This window comes from Grus americana, chromosome 9 (assembly GCF_028858705.1).
Source record: "Grus americana isolate bGruAme1 chromosome 9, bGruAme1.mat, whole genome shotgun sequence".
NCBI classification, from domain to species: domain Eukaryota; kingdom Metazoa; phylum Chordata; class Aves; order Gruiformes; family Gruidae; genus Grus; species Grus americana.
Genome location: NC_072860.1, coordinates 22,614,502 through 22,629,645, shown reverse-complemented (window position 1 = coordinate 22,629,645; position 15,144 = coordinate 22,614,502). Strand labels below are relative to the sequence as shown.

At 41.2% G+C, this 15,144-nt stretch overlaps 1 protein-coding gene across 1 annotated transcript in view; it reads left to right on the top strand.

The window, feature by feature from the left end:
* Positions 1 to 4,912: 4,912 nt before the first annotated feature.
* Positions 4,913 to 15,144, top strand: part of NLGN1 (neuroligin 1) — a 400,680-nt gene continuing 390,448 nt past the window's right edge. The window contains exon 1 of the mRNA XM_054835932.1: positions 4,913 to 5,332. The gene's annotated coding sequence lies outside the window, so the exon portion shown is untranslated. The remainder of the gene's footprint in view (positions 5,333 to 15,144) is intronic.

Genomic DNA, 15,144 nt, shown 5'->3' with positions numbered 1-15,144 from the left:
CACCTGAAACCTGCAATGAGTGACTTCAGATTTCTGATTACAAAGGAGACAAATCAGACCTGCAAGAAGTCTTTTTTTTTTTTTTTCCCCCTAACTGTACCTACTATTTTATAAGGAAATTTTGCGATAACATTGTGAGACAACTGACCTAAGGACAGCACTGTTGTTTAATATTATGGGTTGCATGAGTCTAAAGAGAAAGCATTGTATGTCACGTGTGAATGCGTCATCTTTGACTCCTGATACTAACATGGGAAATAAGAGCAGCTGCTAGATCAACTAGTAAGGTGAAAAAGAAAAAATCACCTCAGGATGCCCCAGGATCCTAGCACTAGAATATTTGTGTTTTCTTTATTTTAATGTTTTCACCTTATTTTTTTCCTGGTATTTAGTAAGGGCCCCTTACACCTAAAGAAGAAGAAGAAAATTCTCATGCTGTTAAAACACTAGGCATTAAATGCAGGAGTAACTTCTCGTAGTATGTCCTATGTATTCCGTTATATTTGTAAAGCATCTTTATAACAATCTTTCAATGACTATCTGAGGTTCCTTGAAAGCTTGCTCAAGATATTAATTTAACTCTTGATAAGATCTGATTTGATTATTAAAAATAATCTCAGAATGGATTAAAATAATTCAAATAAGCTTTTTAATTTTCCTCACTAGTAGCATATAATTTTCCTTGAAATTTTAAAACCTTAATATTTCCACCATACTATTACTCCAAACTGATCTTTGATTCTGTTCAAGGAAAAACCGCAGAATGTCTTTGGAACTACACTTGCTTCTACCAGAGCCATTACAAGATTTTTCTTAGATGTTAGTATAGACTGTTCAAAGAAGGCAAAATAAATGTTTCTAGTCAAAAGACCGACAGCAAGAATAGAAATTGAAGTTTAAGTGTAAGCGCTTCAAGAAATTATTGGGCATTGTTTTTGAGAGAAAGATGTCCCTCACTTTTCCATGATGTCAGGAAGTCTTTAGCTGCCCAGCACCTTTGAAAATCAAACCATTTTTATAAAGTTTGAGGTCTAAAGTTGCACTCCCTTTTATATATTTGCCAATAACTTATTTATATTTCATATGCATAATTATATTTCTCATTAATTCTTCCAGTTATGAAACTTTATGCTATGCTCATAGAGTAACGAACACAGAAAGAAAGCATAAGGTCTTATCCTCTGCCTCAAAACTTCAGGGCATCTGCGTTTTGGGTTTTGTCTCGAGATTGTGCGTGAGGGTGTGAATTTGGGAGCTAAGCAAGCTGACAATTTCTCTTCAAAGTCATCCTTGCTGCAATTAATTTTCAGCCTTCTCAGTCTCTCTTGGACAGTTACAAAAGACAGCTTTATTATGCAGTTCTTTCCCCTATTTTTGTACATATCATTTTCTGTTTGTCATGTTCAGGGCACCTTCGTTTCCTCTGTCTCCCAGAAGCAGAGATGATTACATTAAGTGTGGAAGTCTTCTCTCTATTTTTGGACAGTAAACCATAGAATTAATTTCCATTATTCTTCATAAATTTTAGTGGGGTTCTTCTCCTTGAGTGTTAATGTGGCAAGACACACGTGGTAACACAGAGTTACAATTACAAGTTGGGGAAGGCTAAACTTGTGTTAATAAAGTGACTTTATGTTGTCCTTGTGAGATGTATTAGCTACTAGCTGTATTACAGCATCTTCCCCTCGATATAAATCCCCAGGAAAAGATGTAGGAGCTGGAAGGGACCAGAAGATATCTTCAATCCTGTTTAATCACCACAAGTAAAGGGAAGGTATTAGAAATACCCCTGAGGCTAATCCTGACAAATCACCCTCTTTCTGAAAGGTAGAACCGATATGTGCGACCGTGTTGCATCTGAGCTTCCACCCTTAGGAAAACCAGAGTGAGTCTGAAGCAGTCAGCCTTACACCTACACTTTGTGAACTTGATCATCTGGAAGTCCGGTTTAAAGCTCTTAAGGTAGTCAGATATTGCAGTGGTGAGGATTATGTAGATAACTTAGTGGGTAGAAGGTTAAATCTGCTTCTCGGGATGGGAGTACCAAATTAATGATCACTTCAAAAACGTACGAGACTTACCTTCCAGACATGCAGAGCTCTCCCCTACATCTGTCGCCCTATTCCCTTCATGCCTGCTCCAGCGCAGAGCCTTTCTTGCTGCCAGTAGCGCTCTCTCCAGTGGGACTGAAGGTGAAGGGCTGATCTCCCATTTTCCTAAGCTGAAACAACCGTACGGACTTCCAGCTGAAAATCACATACTGCAGAAGGCACCATGCCGTAGAGAACAGCTGCTCCCCAGCTCTGTCCTTTCTCTCCACAGGTCCTCTTTCCCCAAACTGGCCATTGCTTGAACAGAGCGGTGTATAAGTATGTGTGCCCATATGTTAGCTTGGTACAGGAGTGTGAGAGATGTGTGTGTGGGGAGGGGGCTGCCTTTCCCAGAGACCCCCGTAGGTGTAGCAGAGATGCTGCATCTGCCAATCTGTTTTTGGGGCACTGGCTTGTTCTGCTCCACCCAGTGCCACATAGCAGATGGGAGCATCTGCCCTTGCTTTTGTAGCCATTGGAACAGCGATTAAAGATGAGATTGCATATTCCAAAGGCACATTTGTTGCTCCAAGGATAAATCAAGGGTTTGTTTGATTTGAAAACAGAAACAAACCCAATATTTTCATGCACTGAACTTCTCAGTTTTGGGAGAAGCATTCTGGGCTGGAACCCTGTTAGTCACACTGACTTGAGGACTTTAAAAATGCATCACATTTCACAGACGGGTATTGCCTTTGGAATCTCTACAAGATTTCCAGATTGCTCTGCATCCAACACTGCCATTAAGGAATAAAACTGTTCTTCCACTTGTACCAATTTCTCAGGAGTAGTATTTTGTTTTTACTGTAAACACATCTGTCTGATACAAGGATTGTAAAGAATCTTTCCTGGGCTCATCCTTAAACTAATCCCTGTTTGGGTTTTGGGTAGAGTTGTTTGGTTCCCCCCCCCGCCTTTTGTCAGAGAAAAAGGTGTTAAGACAGTAAAACACCTTGTACCTTCAGTCCTACAATGACACTCAAAATTCAACTGGAAGATACCCAATTGATGGAATGTGACTTTGAATTCCTCACTGGAAAATCGTGTGTGAAATAGTCCTTCACAAGGATGTATTTCTAGTTGAGGAAGCCCTAAAGAGTTTATTTCTAGCATCTCTGTTCACTTCCCACCCTTCCCCTTTGCCTAGGAAGACCTCACTGCACCCTTTGACTCCTCCTCTCCTTGTCTCTGCCTTCTCTGCGCCCATGTTTAAGACTTGCTTTGAGTCTCATACTTTGAAATTCTTCCACATCCATCTGCTTGCACATCCCTGATCACCTCTTCCAAGCACCTTATGAGGGATAAAACGAGTTATAAATCCCACTACCTGTACACATCCCATCACCCAAGTGTGAGCCAGGAGGTCTGTTTTCCTTGGTCTTTCTTCTCTAGTTGCATGGACCTGTATTTAGTGTCTTCCACTCAGGCTGCTGTTTTCTCATTCCAAATTTGTTAAGGAGGAAACAAAAAATAATCTGCTTTTCATTTGTTTATGTAAATGATATGACTATAAACACTAGTAGTTAAGACACTTGTAAGTTTTTTGTTTTGTTTTCCCTCACTAGTCTAACTGTAAGCCGGTAAGGAGAGATTTGTTACAGTGGTGTAAACTGGGGCTTGCTCTAGTAACCTGGTAATCTACTCACACACGTTGTTCCTAGGGAACTTTTTTTTTTAATAAAAAAAAATAAATCATAGAATTATTGCCCTAGAAAAGCCCTGGGAAACAAGACTGAACAATTTTGCTTTAGCTTTTGTTATGGCTTCAGTGTGTAATTTGCTACCTATCTAGCCCATGGTGCCTCTGTTTACATCTCTGTGTACCATATATTGATGTTTGCCTAATGAAATGCTGCTCTGGAAGATTTATGGGTGTACATTAATAGAATAATTAAAGGTCTTTGAAAGTCTCAGATGAAATGTGTACCAGGTCAGGGAAAAACAGCGGAAGTGAGAGAGGGGAGGTGATGTGTCTGCACCTACGGCCTGTTGAGCTGACCCGACACGTTTTGGGGTGGTGCGTGTGGGAATATTGGAAATGCACCCAGCAAGCCAGGACCGGCAGTGCTGCTGGGAAGAGGTGCCTGGTGTGTGTTTGTACCCGTGGACTTTTTCTGGGCTTTCACTCGCTGAGAGAGCGGCCTCCCGACCTTTCCTTAGCCAGCCTGCCTGCACCTGGGCTGCCTTGGGAAACGGGGGGGGCTTGGGGGGGAGGGTAGATGCAAAGGCAGGGAGGGAAGGGAGGCAGCAGCAGAGAGCCCACCCCCAGCGTGGGGAATAGGCTGCACCCAGATCCGGCTTTGTGCGGGGGGGGGACGAGGGGAGGAAGGCAGAGGAGAACACCCCCCAAACCTTGAAGCCCCGGGGGCGGGGGGAGACGGGGGAGAACTTTCCGCGGCAGCGGGTTGGGGCTGCGGCTGCTCCAGCATCCCCGGCTCGGCTGAGCGTCACCTCTGACGTGCGGGGCGGGAGGGCGGGCAGGCCCGGGCACACACCGCGGGCACACGCACACGTACAGCCACACACGCCGGGGATCCCCGCGGGGACCGCCGAGCCTGGCTGAGCCCGCGGGGGTGCGCCCCGCCACGGCACGGGCTCTGTGTGGGTGTGAGTGTGCACGGGTGGGGGGGTGCGTGTCTGTGCGTGCGTGTGTCTGCGCGTGCGGGTGTGCTGCCGTGCGCGCAGGTAGCGGCGGCCGCGGGAGGGAGAGCAGCTCACCCGCAGCGGCGGCGCGGGAGGCGGCTGCTCACTTTGCTGACGGATGGATGGCTGGGAAAGATCCCGCCATCCCATTTGTGCTCTGTTCATACGTCTTTCCTCTGTGCTTTGCTGCTTTTTTTTTTTTTTCCTTTCTTTCCCCTTCAAAATCTCCCTGGGAATTTTGTATTTTGCAGCTTTTTTTTTTTTTTTCCTCTCTCTCTCCTTCCTGCTGAGGATACGTTTTGCTTGCCAAGTTTGTAGTGACACCTCTCAGATTCCCCCACTCCCTGTTTTTTGGATGTATTACAGTACCCGTTTGTATATAGACATACCGTATTTTTTCTGCCTCTCTTTTTCAAGAAATTTGGAATTCTTTGGGAAGCTAATGGATACTGAGGAGGACGATCCCAAAAATCTCCTTTTCAATCTGTAAAAGAGGTGTACGAAGAAATTCCTAAATTCAGCCATCAATTTAGCTTCATATTAAGCACCTCGAAGTATTTATGATTGCAGAGCAGGTGCAAGCGAGGATTAGTAATAAGGTAAGGGAGCTATTTCCATCTTTGAGGCAGCAGCATTTGCTCAGGGTTATCAGCAGCTTCTCTTTTTTCATAGAATCTGGGCTGATTTATTTGCATTTTCGGTGCTGTTCTCCCGTCTTTCCTAGTCTTTTCTAATACGCCTGCTTGCTTTTCATCACTAAAATATACATTTGTTCTCCCTGCCTGCTCTGTATTTGGGAGTTTCTTTGCCGTGCACATGTTTTGGCTGATATTTGGTAACTGTTTAAAACCACCAATCCTCTGTTTAAAAATGATTTCTTATCTTGCACTTTCTCCACCCAGCAGGATTCCTCAAAAGCCCCATAGAAAACTGTAACACAAAAGCTTTTTTATTTGCATTTTAAAAACAGAGAAAACTAGCTAAAATTCCCCCGGGGAAAACTGGACAGAGACTTGGGGGGGGTTGGGGTGTGTGTGTGTAGCAATGAGGGTTCTCCTTCTAAAAGCAAATTAATTCCCCCCCCGCCAGCGGTTCGCCGGGGCTGGGGTTGATTTCTGGGCCGTACCGAGATCCAGCCCCCGCCTGCGGCACCGGGTCCCCCCCGCGGCCGCCCGGCCCGGCCCGGTCCCGCCGGGGTCCCCCCGCGGGGCGCGGTGCTGAGCGCGCTGCTGCCGCCGGCTCTGCGGGGCGGGGGGGGGCCTCGCCTTCCCTCCCTCCATCCCTCCCTCCCAAAGTTTCAGCATCCCCCGCACCGGGACCCTCCGGCGGGGTGGGGAAGGGGAGCCCAGCTCCGGCGGCCCCCGCACGGCGCCCGCTGGGGAGGCTGGGGGAGCACCTGCGCTGAATTTCAAATGCTTCTGGGGGCTGTGGCATGGGGGGGGAAACTCGTTCCTTCTGGGAATGGAGGAAAAGGATACCCTTGCTTCCTTCTGGGATGTCGCAGGCTCTTGCTCTCCATCAGCATGCTTAACTAATTTTTGTTTTATCAGCTCCATTTAGTGATATAAATGGCACGAGCAAGGATATCAATTACCAGCTAACTGTGGCGATAGTCCGTGTTTTATGGGATTTAATGATTTCTCTTGTTTTGAAAAAGCTCTTGTGACGCCAACAATAAAGAACTCCATAAATCATCTAAATGAATTGTGTTCCACTAAAGACAATTTTTAGTCTTTTGCTGCGTATCTCCTCGTCCCGATAATTAATTGCACTAACAGTTGTGAACATGTTTGCTGTAATAAAGGTGCCATTACTAAAAAGTGGCTTTCTTGATATGAGTCCCGTGTTTACTGAACTCCTACAGTGTGCCTTAGCTGTAGGCGACCGCTGTCCTCTTGAAATATAGGAACAGATCAGATCATTGTGAAGCGAGGGTAGCGCGTGAACGTACCTGTTTGGTGAAGTGACACATTCCCTGGCACTGAAAAGAGTGAAAGCCCTTTCAGAGGGCTGCTTCAGTGACTTCGGTTGAAAGTAGGAGGTAGTCATCACTTAGGCCTTCTGATTACATATTTTGATTAAAAGACAAAGGAAATGTGGTAGGGTTTGGTGGGGGTTTTTTTTGTAATCTTGATGATTCTACCATTAGCTTTTTAAATCCTCTTAAAAATAAGCAGGAGCTGTGGAGTTCAATCCTTCAGCAGAATATAGCAGTATTCCTGCAGTGCTGTGAGGAAAGCTCCTCTTTCATGTTATCCTTTTCTGTTGCTTTATTTCCACCTTCTTCTGTATTCATGATTGTATTTTTTTGATCCATTATTTACAGTCACGACGTATTGAAAAGGCTGGAATAAAATCTTGCTGCTGTTCTTACAGGGTTTGGGGGGGGGAAATATGCTATGAGGAAAGGAATCAAATTTGACTGTTTTAAGAGAATTGTTAAGCCACAGGCTTTACATTTACTTGAGTTTTCTTTCCATTGCCTTTGACAATCTTTAACACCAGCAACTGGTGATGTAACATACACCTCCATGTACGTATATTATCTGCGTAGCTTACTACGTGTTCAGTTGGAGCTCCATTTAATGCTGCCGACAAATCATTCACTGTGCAAAAACATTAATCAGCAACTGAACAGGTGCAGATTCAGTTCACCATACGATTACTTGGGCCGGTGGTTGCCAAACATAATACAATTATATAGATATGCTGAGTCCTTCGAAGATGGTTTTTTTACCATGTGTCTCTTTTTTCTTCTTTTTTTGGGGAAATAGCCACATGCAAAATCTGGTAAGATTGAATTTCTCGTGGCCACGGAGTAGGCACTTAAATAAGGTTAATGGAACGCAAATCTAAGAAGTTATTTCATGAAATGCATGTAGATTTTAGTGCTTTCTCTGAGCCCCTCTGAATAGAGTGTTTTATTAGCGTGCAATATCTCAGAGATGCTGAGTTCAATTCTACTGTCCTTATTCAAGCAAAAATTTCCATAGACTTCATGAATCTATATCTAAATATGTTTTCAATGAGATTTTCTGACTCTGCAAGCACACCATTTAGATGGTAACTTTGATGCTAATAGTATTTATTTAGAGTTAATTTGTCAGTGTTAGAAAGTGTACTGTTTATCTCCATAAACTGGAGAGGGTGAAAGAGCGTTTGCTGTTGTGTCATCAGTACAGCTGCCGTCATTCCCTCTTTGCCAAAGAACAGTTACTCAATGAGGACAGACTTGGATTTGAGCTTTTAAAATGTCTTTCCTCTGAACATCAAGAACATTTAGAAAACTGAATTGGTGACTCACTAGAAGGGTTGTCTGTGTCCCTTTTTACTATTCATTATCTTTTATATTGTGTGTGCAGTTGAGCATAATGTGGTTCTCGAATTGACAGGTTATTGCTTGAATAAATTCTTTGTTTATTTATTTGTTTATTTTCCTATTTGAACATGCTTGTCCCCAAATGCTATAATAATGATAATTCCTTAAGTGACGGTGAGTTGCAGGCGGATGCTTGAGTTCATGGGTCAACATAGTGATTCATGGCTGGATAGAGAATATTGCTGATCAAGGTGTATGGCAAATTAAATCTCCAACTGTAATTTCTGCCAGAAGTTCAATACATTTCCTATTTAGTTCTTGTTGTTGAATAAGGGCTGGGATTTTTTTTTTTCTTTCAGATGGTAAACAGTATTACAGGACTCTCATATTTTAATCCACAGGGTGGGAGTCTATAATTTTGCTATGGAAAACCAGAGATACAGTCTTCCAGACATCAAAGAAATTAATTTGTCGTACCCAAGTCCATACAGTTACTAATATTACTGTTTGATCCCATTTTAACGTTCATGTTGACATCTCATAGTGTTTTTCAGCAATGAGCAGCTATCAATATCCTAATTTTTACTGATGGGAAAAGCACCTGAAGCAGGTGACTAATCTGGGATTGTGCAGCGATTCAGTAGCAAGTGTAGAGAGCAGACCTGTGGCTTTTGTTGCTCAGTTCCAGGCTGTAGCCACTAGATGGGTATGAAACTTCTGCAAGAGTTGCAAGTGTATCTGAGGAAGAAAGCAAGCAAATACTTAAAGAAATAAAATGTTTGACACCCAGCAGAAATAAGCTTAACTGAAAGAAACAGAAGTGTGGATAACAATCTGTCCCTACTTTTGGTAGCATCTTATACAAATTCCATAAGTGGTACAGGATCTCTGACGTACTGCTCATTTAATGGGTAGGACGATGCTGGGGCCGTCGGTCTGGTCTCAGCAGGAGACCTCCAGCTGATAAGCCCTCCACTATATGGAGCAACAGGACCTGGCCACTGTCAGACCCCTTCAAACCAGGTAGCCCGCTGGCTGTGAGATCCACGCTGCGATGTACACCTCCATCTCCCTCCAGGATACAAGAGCAGGAGGTTCAGAGCACCCAAGTGCAATATATGGCCAAGTTCTGTTATTTTTACACTCTTACGATCTCAGCACAGTCAGCAGGATGAGCTCAATGCAGTACGCTGAGGTCGTGACCATTTAAAAAGGTATTCGTATTTGTTTAGAAATGCCAGAACTAATGAAAGCTGCTTTCCCAAAGATTTCTGTCTTGTAGAGTGAAACTCTTCCACAGTTGAAACACTAATGAAAGCTTTCTTTCGTTCGTGTTTCTTGTGCCCGGTAATGGATTGCACTTTTTCTTTTTCATTTTTTTTTTTTTAATATATATTGAGGTTGAGAGAAGTTTTCAGAGCCTTGCAGAGTTTCTCATGTCTGTTTTCTCAATTATTCTCAAAGAATTTGCCTGTTCCAAAGTTAGATTGGGCTGACTCCACTGACTGATTAAAAAATTGGTGGAAGTGCACACAAAGCATGGTTGTGTAGATCTCACTGCTTTAGAAGGCCAGACTAAAAGTGCAGCCTTGTATAGGTCATGTATTTCCTCATGTAAGAAGCTAGTAAACTGGATGTTGTACTCATTTCATAGCTTTTCGGTGGACGGGGTAAGAGCTTACTACTGCTGACAGCTAGTGAGATTTCTCCTTGGCCACACGTATTGGTGGTCCAAACTTTAGGTGTGAACATTTGCCTACAAAGGTTTATGTGGGAGAGAGGGGTAACTGCCAGCAATGCGCTGTGTGTCCAAATGGTTCAGACTATACTTTTGTCATAAATAGGATTAAAGATTTCACAAGAGTCCAGTTTTAGTTCTAGAAATGATCATATTGTTGTAATACCAGATGCTAGGCTGATTTCTGCAACTGTCTAGGAAATGTCAATACCTGCATGAGTCTCACATGTGCTGGAGAACTTCCTGCAAAGCTAGAAAAAAAATAATGATTTGAAGCCGTTTGTTTCTTTTAAGTATGCATCTGCTTCAAGGTATATTCCCAAAATGAAATTTTGTAGTAGTTTTATCAAGGTGAAGATGTTGAAATGAATCCTTGACCATGCCCTTTTTTCTCCAGCAGAGAAGAAAGCACGGTGCTTCAGGAGAAGGCACTGTGTTGTGGGGAAGGTTTTCAGATACCTTTTCTCTGCAGAGGAAGAGGCTGGATGAGCCGCCTGCATAGTAGGAAGAGGGGCATGGGAAAGATGAGGGGACTCAAAGTAGGAAGAATGAAGCTAGGAAGAAGACATGTATCAGAAAAGATGATATATTGAATTTAGTGACAATAAATTGCTACTAATTGAGCATAATAAACACCTCATTATCTGTAAAGCTGCATTGCAAACACGAGTAGCCGTGTTCAGCCCTGAAATGGCACTGTGATGACGCAGTCCCAAGTCCACCTGATTTTGTCCATTTCAGTGGACTTGCAGTAGTTTACAACAGGGCTAAAGCAGTGGAGAAGTGGGATTTTACTTGTTAGTTGTTTTTATTGTTGTTGATGAGCTGAGAACGCAGGACTTCATAATGCGGTCTCAAGAAGGAAGTGGAAGGAATTGATCAGCTGTATTGTAAATCACTAACTTTGTATACTGTGAGAGGACTAACCTCATATACCATAAAGAGGGAAGAAACTGGGAAAGAAAGTGTTTCTGTTTCTGCGTTTCAGTAAAACAATATAAAACTCTAAGATGTTTTCAGAGCCTTAGTAACAGAACTGCAATTAGCATAAAATTTCCAAGGGCTGGGATAAATAAATACCAGATGCACTTATTTATTTAGCATTTGATCCATTTCCTATTGAGTGGAACTTTATTACTCAGAGGAAGGAAAAGGGGGAGGATGTATTGTTCCTCTGAAGTGCATGGGTGACTTTCCATCCCAGTTGTCAGAAAACAGCACAGAGTTTCTGAATTTTGCAATAGAAATTTGAAGTAGAAATTTTGTTAATGTTTATATGGTTATTTGCCAACACTCAATATGGTGAAAGTTCATTTTAAGGAAGTAGGAATATACTTATGGGTATTTATTTTTGATTCCTGCCTTTTCATTTGTTTAGCAATTACTCAGAATTGGCTTATCTGTTATTTGACTTATCTGATATTTGAGATATATTTGACTTTATATTTATTAAACCCCCCCCCCCCCAAACTCCTGAACTAGGAAAAATTGGGACTGGCTCTCATTAAGCATATTTGGACAGTTAAAATTAAAAGCAGATGAAGTTTTACTGAAAGATGTAGCCGGGTAGCAATTTATATTGCAGTAAAATGAAATTAGATGTTAATAAGTTATAGATGAGCTGAGTGCTGAGATTTTATTAATTATTGTTTATATTCCTTGGGCAACCAGAAGGTTCAGCCAAAATCATCATCTGCTTGTGCAAGGCACTATACAAATAAATAATACATTTTGTGTCCCAAGGAATTTTAAGCTTTACTATGAGTTATTGCATGATTTACCACAGTTGCACTGAGTTTGTGTGTTCACAACACATGAAAGTACTGTAAATTGTGGAAGAACTGGAATGCAATGTGAAAGTAGAGTGGTCAGAAAAACAAATTCAATGCACTCAGTGAAATAAACATTTGGAGGCGCTTTTTAAAAGAAGATCATCAATCCATTACAGAACTTTTCTCGTCTTTGGTAGACTTAGTTACAAAATATGCATGCATAATTAGATATATACGCATGTGCTATGCTATGTGATTGTGTGTGGTCTGATTCAAACTTCGGTATAAATACGTGGGGATTGCAGCAATGTTACTGGAGTTAACATGTACAACAAATGTATATGCAGCCAGTATATATGAAGAAAAAGCATTTCTTTTAATCAGACAGTGACTTAGTCAACTTCCGTGCCTTTAATGAATGATGCATAGTTAACACTACTTTTCCTCTGCTATTACATTTGCTTGTTTCAAAAAAATTCCAAATATAAAAACGTAGATCGACCTTTAGCTTATGATTGGCATGTTTTAGCCTATGTAGAGACACGTACCATTCGGCAAGTCAAGATCTAAGCAAAGGTTGAACAAAATTGAACTGTAAACGTTACTTTAAAGTGGCCGTTAAAGAAAAGGAAATTTTTTGTTGTTTTGGAACATTTGCTGCAACTAGGGAAGTGGAGGATTCCCCAACATTGGACACATTTAAGATTGGGCTGGACGGGGTGCTGGGCCGTCTTGTCTAGGCGGTGCTTTTGTCTAGACAGAGTTTTTGCTAAGAGGGGTTGGACCAGATGATCCTTGAGGTCCCTTCTAACCTGGTTATGATTCCATGAACTAACATTTAAGAACAGAGCAATCTTTAGAAAATGCAAAACCTAATGATTTCATTGCTCTTCATTCACATCCACCATTTTGTACTCATGCAACTCTGACGTTTTTGCAGATTGTTGCTGAGGTCGAAGTCAATTCTTAACTTCTTGTATATTAGTAAGTTTGCTGGAGTAATTAGGAGCAAGATCACTACCTAAACATAAATTGTGTAGCATTTGGAATCTTAGTGACGGAGAAGATGTTGAAAGGGTACCACAGCTTTCCTTTTTTTCTGTTTAGCAGCATTTTGCATTACCTTAGTTCTTGTCCCCATTGCCATCACAGAGAGAGTGAGTAACTTCTTTTCCCCCCTACCTTACCGAGTTCATAAGAACGGCGCAGTGTCTCATTTCCATTGACTGGGGTACAAAGAGAGAGGAGAACCAATGTGATAGTTTGGTTTTTGCTTTTCCCATACTCACTGTTGACCCAGCTGCTGGGGCTGTGATGCAGCAATTACACTGTGCCAGATTTTTCCAGCATACCCGTTTCTAAGGTCTTAGCTGCTGCATGTCCACAAGAAAGAAACACTGGGGGGACTTTCAATCTCATGCCTTTGCTTGGCACTTACGTTAAAATACATTCCAGTATTCAATCTATTTTGTTTTCCCATCCATAAATTAAACTACTACCCTGAGATGCTGTGAGGATTAATGAATACTTGGAAAGCTCACTGCAGATGGAAAAAATACAGTGCTGCCTCTTCAGATCATTATGTATAACGCTGCATAGTTCAAAAGTTATGAGAATTGTATAAAGGCTCTGGCAGATAAAGCAAGAAGATATTAAACCTCCTATTAATGGGAGAGCCATAGGTCTTTCTTCATCTGCCATCCATTCCTGGTTCAGAGACCAGCAATGCAATGAATGATCCCGTTCTTGCACGCCTTCTCTTTGTAACAGCCTTTGAAAATGAGGAAAGTTTGACATGGGGAAATCTTGTTGGACCCTGATGGATGCTGCTCAGCTTTTCTGAAATGGCAGTATTTCATTTTTTTCAAGTATGTTTCTTCCATAATAACAAAGCGTCATTATGTATATAGTCCTGGCCATTCATAAAATGATTGTTTCTTAAAAAAAAAAAAAAAAAAAAAAAAAAAAAAAAAAAGAAAAAATGCTTACTCAGATGGTATTTGTAAAAGAAATCAGCATTTGTAGTGAGAAGTTAGAATCTACTTATATTTCTAATACTTTATAACAAAGTATTTAAAATTTCATTTTCTCCTTAGATATAAACATATTTCCCTGAGAATTATGACTTCCTAAGTAGAAATGTATATGCATCATTGCTGCACATCTTAAAAATAGTTTTGAATAATTAGGAAAATGTAATGAAAATTGTGACAGACCTTTAACTATCATAGAACTGTGATGAAAACATCCGTGATGCCAACTATTGCACCTCTTCTCCTACTCTAATATTTTATATGGGGTCAGGTAACCTGTCAGAAATTCAGAGAAGTATTAATTATGGTACTGCAGTGGCTTAGTTTCTGAAAACAGAGGAAGTTATAGTAGAACTAAAAAAATACAGAACCCCCAAGAATGTGTAATCTTAACCAAAAAGTTATGCCTGGTGTTAGTAAAGCAAGCTACTTGATGTTCGGCTTGTAATATACTTGAGCTGCCATTTTGGAATCCCACATGAATTCAGAAAATATTTGATATTTTAAAAATGCAAGCTCATTCTTAATCAAAGCAGTGGGAAATGTGTAAATGCTAGCAACAAATCCTATCTTGTCTTTGGTTATCTGTAAGTAGGATGCCACGTGATGATACCATATTGAGTAGCGTGGTGCTTTCAGAGCTATCTCTCTAAAGACAATTTCACTGCTTAACTAAACCATAAGTATGAAAATAAATTAATTTACAGACTACCAAACCCAGTCCTGCATAATGCTGAGTTTCCATAAGTGGGTCCTAAACTGAAACACAGAGCACAATCTGTAAAACCAAGAGCCGCATTGGTGCTGGCACCAGAGGGAGCCGCTTGCCCAACTCTTGGCCGTGTTGCAGCTCAAAGTCTGGAAAGAACCAATAAAAAGGGGACAAAATGGCAGGAAAAGAAAATGGTAACCTGTGGAACGCTGTCCATGCATGTAAAATAATATTTTAAATTTGAAGCTATGGTTGGTGTGTTGATCTGTTGGCCAAATCTAAGATTTTTCTTGCATTGAATACTCTTAATTTATTACATTCAAATTCTAATCTAGCCATTTTTCTAGTTTGTTGTCGTAAAAATATTTTGCAGCTTACAAAGAAGGTATCATAAAAATAAATTATGATCTTCAATTAGAACCGTAACTTTGGATCCTCTATTTACTATAATGATGTAAGTATATTTTATATTTACATATTGGACTACTAAATTTGTATTCTTAGTTGGTACAGTTTGATACCTGGTGGGAATACAGATAAGGCTAATCATTCTTTTCCTCGACTTCACCCCCTCACCCTTCTTTTTCTCCTAGTAATCCCATATTTTATATGGCGTTAATGTATATTCTCTTAGATTACTGAGAACTGAAATGTGTGCAATCCAATAATTCTGGACTTCATCTGCGAAGTATAATTATTAAAGTATTTGTGTGCCAGTGAAGTTCATAGGTTGTGAAGTGAAATCAGGGCTGAGCTGTGCTGGATGCTATACTTACCCATAGAAAAGAGCCCCCCAAAGAATAATACCACCCCCAAACCATCTCCCAGGCACTGGCG